This window comes from Berghia stephanieae, chromosome 3 (assembly GCF_034508935.2).
Source record: "Berghia stephanieae isolate SIO BIC M18660-M18661 chromosome 3, UCSD_Bste_1.3, whole genome shotgun sequence".
NCBI lineage: Eukaryota > Metazoa > Mollusca > Gastropoda > Nudibranchia > Aeolidiidae > Berghia > Berghia stephanieae.
Genome location: NC_088362.1, coordinates 94,120,257 through 94,127,623, shown reverse-complemented (window position 1 = coordinate 94,127,623; position 7,367 = coordinate 94,120,257).

Here is a 7,367-nt window from a genome sequence, read left to right as displayed (position 1 = left end):
AATTTATAAAAGGTGCGTAATTAATTAAGTCAGAAGAGGGGAGGCGGGGAGGAACTGTGTAATGCAGTATAGAAAGTGAAATAAAATAAAATGTTTGAAAATAAATACAATGGAATTGGAAATAATTACAAAATATAAGGGATGTAGGTATTAATATATTAGTGGCATTAGCAGCAGCAGAAGCAACAGTAGTAGTAGTAGTAGTAGTAGTAGTATAGTAGTAGTAGTAGTAGTAGTAGTAGTAGTAGGTAGTAGTAGTAGTAGTAGTAGTAGTAGTAGTAGGGATGCAGAAAATAAAGACAGGCATTTCAATTTTGACACGGCGCCGCCAAGTCTGGGACTTTTTTTTTTGTCCTAGTGCGGAAGGCTACTATACTTTTCTACTATTACAAACGATATGAACACGGGACTGGGACAGTCCTGTGTCCCGTTGATTTTGTAGCACTTCACAACGGCTTGGGACACAACGGACAGTTTTGTCCGTCCAATAGGTGCGTAGGTTTCTCTAAATTATATATGTTACAGATGTGGGACAGGACTGTCCCAGGACAGTCCTGTCCTAGTGCGGTGCCCCTGTTAGTGTTACCACTCCCCAATTCCCCCCCCCCCCCACACACACACACTCCCTCGCAAACCAACTATTGTCTTTCACTGTCATTATGACATCCAAAATGCTATCGTCGTCTATATCTAAAGATGTTTTCTAATGTTTTCCACCGCAAACGACCTTCTTGGCAGTAAGAACTCCACATCCCTTACAGCGTCTAGAAATAACGCCGAACTAGCTCAAAATTTCGCCAACTATTTCCACGACAAGATAAAATCCATTAGGGAGAACTTAGACAATACATCATCATCATCGTCACCGAGCTTTGGGCCATTTCACAGAACGACACTAGATGCTTTCGATCCAGCCACTGAAAATGGAGTGAGGTCAGCCATTTTAGATAGCCCATCAAAATATTGTGACTTAGTAGACTCCATCCCAACTAGTATTCTTATGACTTGTATTGAAGAACTGTTACCAACAATAACTGAACTTATAAATAATTTGTTGGTTTCCGGTAGTGTCCCCGACTCGTTTAAACGTGCCATTGTTAAACCACTATTAAAGAAGTCCGATCTAAATGTAAAAGAACTGAAAAATTATAGACCTGTCTCCAACCTTCCATATCTATCCAAAGTGCTTGAATGCATTGAGTTCAAGGACGTTTGTAACATATCCATCTAAATAATTAAGTGAAAATTTCTAATCTGCTTATAAATCACACCATAGCACTGAAACTGCCCTTTTAAAAGTATGCACTGATATTCTTAATAGTATTGACAAAAATCATGTCTGTTTATTGACTATGTTGGACCTTTTGGCTGCATTTGACACCATTGATCATGAGATACTTCTTAAACGATTGGAAATTACTTTTGGAATAAGAGACACTGCGCTTAGTTTGTTTAAATCCTAACTAACATCATCAAGATCTCAGTCGGTTCTGATCGATGGCGCAGTATCAGAAACATTTCCTCTAAATTACAGCGTTCCGCAGAGGTCTGTTCTTGGCCGTTATTATTACTCTTTATACTCAACCTCTTTCGGATATTTTTTGTTAAAAATAAATTAAGGTATCATTTCTATGCTGATGACACTAGATCTATGTCAGGGATATCCCTAGTAATATCCCATCATTGATTATCCGTGTTGAGGACTGTATTAGAGATGTTAAATGCTGGATGGAAATTAAAAAGTTAAAGCTGAATAATTAAAAGATAGGTTATGGTAATATGATTTTCTGAAGCTTACTCTAATAATGGGTGCACAATTAACCTCTCAACGTGTGTGAAAAACCCCGAGGCAATGCTTGATCAACATATGACTATGCAGGCATAGTTTGATTCTCTATGTAGAAGTTTGACAACAGGCTTTAAAAAAATTGCGTCCGTTAGACCTTTCCTAACAATAACAAGAGATGTAGGTAACATGAAAACTAATAAATTCTTTCTTACTATCTAAAATAGATTACTGTAACTCGTTAATCTCGAATGTAAGCAACGATAAAATATCACGCCTGCAAATTATCCAGAATGCGGCTCCTAAATTGATTTTAAGAAAAAAGAGAACATCCTACTTGTTGCCACTTTTGTATGAGCTGCACTGGTTACCAGTTAAAGTGAGAATCGAATTCAAATTAGCGGTATTGTGCTATAAGTGCCTTAATGATCAAGCACCCGTGTATATATTACTGAATTTTTAGAAACTTATAAGCCAACGAGGAGTCTACGCTCTGCACTAGATTCTAAAAAACTAATTGTTTCAAATGAATATAAATTTAATGGCGGCAGATCGATCAGCCACGTCGGTCCTTCCACCTGGAACTCTTCCTAAAAGAATAAGAGAAGCGGAGTCCTTATCGTAAATCAGTTAAAACACCATCTCTTTGTTAAAACACATCTTGATTAGTGCACCTTTGTAATTTGACCCCAAATATGAATGCTAATTTAGTGTATGTTATTATATCATTATGTTATATCATTTCCGTATTTGACAAAGTAACCCCAGTGATGAAAATGCGCGTTATAAATGTCATGTATTATTATTACTATCTACGCCAGCATAGAAAGAGAGGATGGAGCCTGCCATGATATAACACTTTACGGAGCCCTAATTTCATCATAAAAGTTCTGTCCACAGACAGGTGGGTGGGTATCGCTTTCCAGAACTAATGCCCTTATATGAGATCCTGAGATTTTTGACCAATCAACGATTGCTCTTTTGATATTCTCCTTGTCAAATTGTCAGCTCATCCCTTGATTTATGTACATGCATCACAGGCGGTACGTTGTGTAACTTCAAAGACCACGGTTGACCAAAAGCGATGGATGGTTATGTAATACCAAAAGCCCTGTGGCGTGGAGAACGAAGTCTTGTATGTATAGTTACGTCACTATCTCAACGCTCATGAATTCCTTAGTAAGGCTGGACTCACAATCAAAAACGAAATCTGTGTTTTAAACTCTTGAATCATCAAACGAGATACATCAGCGCGTTCGTCTCAATGAGAAATGAAAATGATATAATAAATCAAGAACATCGACCAGAAAGTAAGGAAATTATCATAAAATTATAAAATTTGAGAAAGCTATTTTCAAAATCAAATCTATTACAAAAAAGGTTATTTCTAGACCGATTTTTACGATAGAAAGACAATTTTTTCTCCATTTTTCAAGCTGATTCCAACAATGCGGTTTTTCAAATTTATTGCAATTAGATTATTAGTCATTATTTTTTAAAATGCCCAATTCACCGCTCAGGAAATGAATACGTAATCCTTGACATTGACGGCTAGCGATTAGGTGTTAAATTTTGCGTATCCTTTTCCCACTTCTTCTAAAGTTGAGTGTCATACCGTTAATATTCTGAGATATTGTTTTATCGCGGTTGTCATTGTTTATGAAACCTCCCTGTTTTTATCTTTGGAAAGATTTCTTGAATCATTTAATTTAAAAAAAAATCTTTCTGTAATTTGTAATCAATCATGAATCATGTTGATTTTTTAATTGAAAATCAATTCAGACACGTATCCCGTCAAGAGAAAATAGTGGTGAAAGCTTTAGATCCACACAAACCAGTGAATTGTAACTTAGTTTCTAACACATCGAGGAGACAGCGCCGATTTAATAATGATTACTTTAAAACTGTTAAATGGCTTACTGCCAGTGAAAGCTGTATTGTTTGATTTTTGGTTATTGTATGATCTAAGTGGACAACAGGAGGATTCAGTGATATTGCGCACATCTCTCAGGCACTGAAGAAACATTCTGAATCAAAAAGCCATGTCACAAATGCTCTTAAATATAAACTTTTCCAAGTTGTAGACATAAGAAATCAGTTTGAAACAGGAGAGTCTGCGTCTGTGGGTAGTTATAATGAACAGGTGAAAGTTAACAGGCAAGTTTTGTCAAAGATAATTGATGCCCTTTTGTTTTGAGGTGTACATGACATTACCCTTAGAGGTCATGATGAAAGCTCTGGATCATACAATCGTGGAGTTTTTTTTAGATCTCATATCGCGAGATGCTAAAAATGATCCATTGCTTGCAAATCATTTGGAGACAGTAACTGTAGCGCGCTATACTTTTAAGGAGACACAGAACGAGCTCCTAAACGGTAGGTACAATTGACTTGGAAGAATTAAAGCGAGATATAACACATACAAAATTTGTTTCGGTTCAAGCGGACGAGGCCACGGATGCAGGAAAATCTACATAGTTCGTTATTATTTTAAGATTGAAAGGTTTTTAGAATTTGTTGAAGTCAATGATAGGACAGCTGACGGACTAGCAACAGCTCTGAAGGAAGCTCTTGAGAAATTAGATGTGAAGGAGAAATTAATTGCTCAGACATATAATGGGGCAGCTGTGATGTCTGGCAGACTTTCTGGGGTCCAGGCAAAGCTCAAAGAAACATTTCCAAACGCTGTTTTTACTCATTGATACACACACCAGTTAAACTAAGTATTAAAAACAAGCATGTTCACGTATGAGAGGCTGTAAAATTTTCTTTGAAAACATAACATTTCCCTTTTTTCTCTCATTCTTCAAAACGAGTCGACGCCTTCCGTCAATTTTGCCAACGCGCCCTACCCACGCCCTCAGAGACTCGATGGAGATTGGGGTTACAACTCAAAAAGCATCTGGCCTTTTAAACTTTTAACAAATGATTTTTTTTTCCTCAATGTTTTCAACGAAATCTTTATGAATCTTGACCTATTATTTGGAGTAAATAAATAAATTAATAAAAAAAAAATTCCTTTTATTCATCCACAAGGGGAAATTTGTCTTTAGGGTCTATTCCAAGGGAAGACTGGAATAACCCAGGCGTCAGCCGCAGAGCAGCGCCGCTAAGTGAGCTAGGGCGAGGTGACTTGCTTAAGGCCACACATCGCAGCGGCGGGTGATTGAACTCGGTACCTTTCGGGAAGGAAGCAAAGACCGTACCACTGAGCCACGCTGTCCCAGAGACGCTCACTTGATTCGCACATGTGTGAAAGGGCAATACACACATTTCAGGATGCAGTTTCTTCCATAAGGATAAAAATCAATTCATATTTACCAGAATAGCAACATAAAGCTAAAAGAAGAAGAGATTACAGAAATGAAAATAAGTTGGCAGCCATTGAAGCATGCAACATAATGGCAAATCAAATTACCTATAGGTTTAGTCAGCATAACGCAGTCATTTCATTTAACCTCCTCAATGTAGAACATTTCCCGACCTTCGTTAATTCCTTTCCCACAAGTTTAATATCAGAAGCAGTAACGTATTACCCAATTCTTCATTAACCTAAACTGACAACAAAATTAGAAGTTCTTTATTCAAATAATACCTTTACTCAAAGCGAATCAATGATCGAGAATTAGGAACAACATTCGTTGAAGTAACGAAATTGTTAGAGATAGCGCTTACCACACCAATGACAACAGCGGAGGCAGAAAGATCATTTAGTACACTGAAAAGGTTTAAAACAGCTTCGCGTGCAACAATAGGCCAGGATCGTCTTAATGCGCTGGCCTGCATCACAATGCATAAGGATAAGATAGGATCCATTATCAACTTCATTAATCGAGTCAAGTCATAGACCATTTGCCTTACAAAAAGATCGACGAATGGACCTCTTGTACAAATAGTACACGCCATTGACGTGAGTACGTCTTGTTACTTGATACTGTATTTCGGATTTGTGCCGCCTTAAATACAATGTGACCAACCGCCCTGCTCGTGGTCCAGGCCTTTGAGGTGTACAGCCTTGATGAAGGCTCTCAAACGATATGCAGCATCGGTACTACCGAGATCCCGTTCACGACGAGATGTGACCAGAGGCTATATCCGGGCGTTTTTTCCTCGTATCTTGTCTGTACAAACGATTTCGTTAAGACTCCATTGTCTTAAATTAAATATAGACCATGGACACCATTGTAGTCCAAAGTCAATTTCACGTGATTTGATTCATCATGACAAAAGAAAATTAAAATAAGAAAAATAACGAAATATTATCTATATCGGATGTGTTGCTAATTTCCTCTTTGGAAATCTTTTGCCGTTGACAGTATGAAGACGGGTATCTTACATGCCATCATGTACTAGTACTAGACAGCGGGATTTTACCGGCACAAAACAGCCGAATAAGTTATCGTCCTTTTGTTACTTCCCATTTCCTAATAACTTTTAAACAACGGTCCTTGCTCTAGCTAAATCTGTCTAATGACTATCAAATCACCCATTAAATTAAAGATAACTATTATAAAAATCAGCTCCAACAGGCAACAGGTTTTGTTTGCATCTGTTGAATTACTGACAGTTTAAATCAAAACAAAGCCGGTGTATACAAATTTCTGACCCCAGTATAAATTGCAACTTCGACTGTAACTGTAAGATACTTTGAATTTGTGAAAAGCTATGGGAGAATCTCGTTCTCAATCTTCCGAGCAAGACAAGGATTTTAAAAAGCAATTTATTGAATTAGATCAAATAGAAATGGACTGAAATTGGCTTAACTTTATCAATCATTTGTTTCTGGTCGTGTTAAGTCAGAACCCAGCTCAAGTCATAATACATTAAATTCAGGCGTTAGAATAGACATTGAGTACGGTACAGTGTCCGAATTGAATCACTGTCCGAATAGGAACACCATGCCCTAATGAACATTTGTCGTGAGAAATACTAACTTTCCAAGGACACGCAAACCAAAAATATAATTTGATATTAAAAATTAATGAGATTTATAGTAGACAAAAATAATGGTGGGCAGTTTCTTTTGTTTGTTTGTTTTTAAGGGTTTTACGGCGCTTGCAACACATTTAGGCCATATCAGTGCCAGTAAAAAGGAAGAAAATTGGAAAAACATCGAAATGTACAATTCCAAAGACTTGAGGAAAAAGTAAGACAAAGGGGAATAGTTCAAATGGGAACAGATACAGATTCCAAGAGCACACCATCAGTGTACTTAAATTGAGATCACCTAAAAGTCTCACCCAGACACCAGCACAAGAACCCACTGAGAGGAAGACACTCAAATGTTTACAAATCATATGTTAAAAAAAAAAAAAATAACAGTATATAACAGAGAGATGATTTACAAGGAAAAAATATCACCTCCTAAAACTATAACTATACATTGGACTGTTCTCCTCCAGCCAAGGTTTCGGTCAGAGTCAGGACAAAACTAAGTAATCTCATTCCAAGACAAAGACAGAAAGCAATTGGAAAACAGGTATAGGGATATAGAAGACACAGCAAGTACCTCCCTGCCCACTATAGGAGGTAGGGAACCCCATCCAGTCAGGCAGTTTCTTTTACTCGCGAGTATACAATT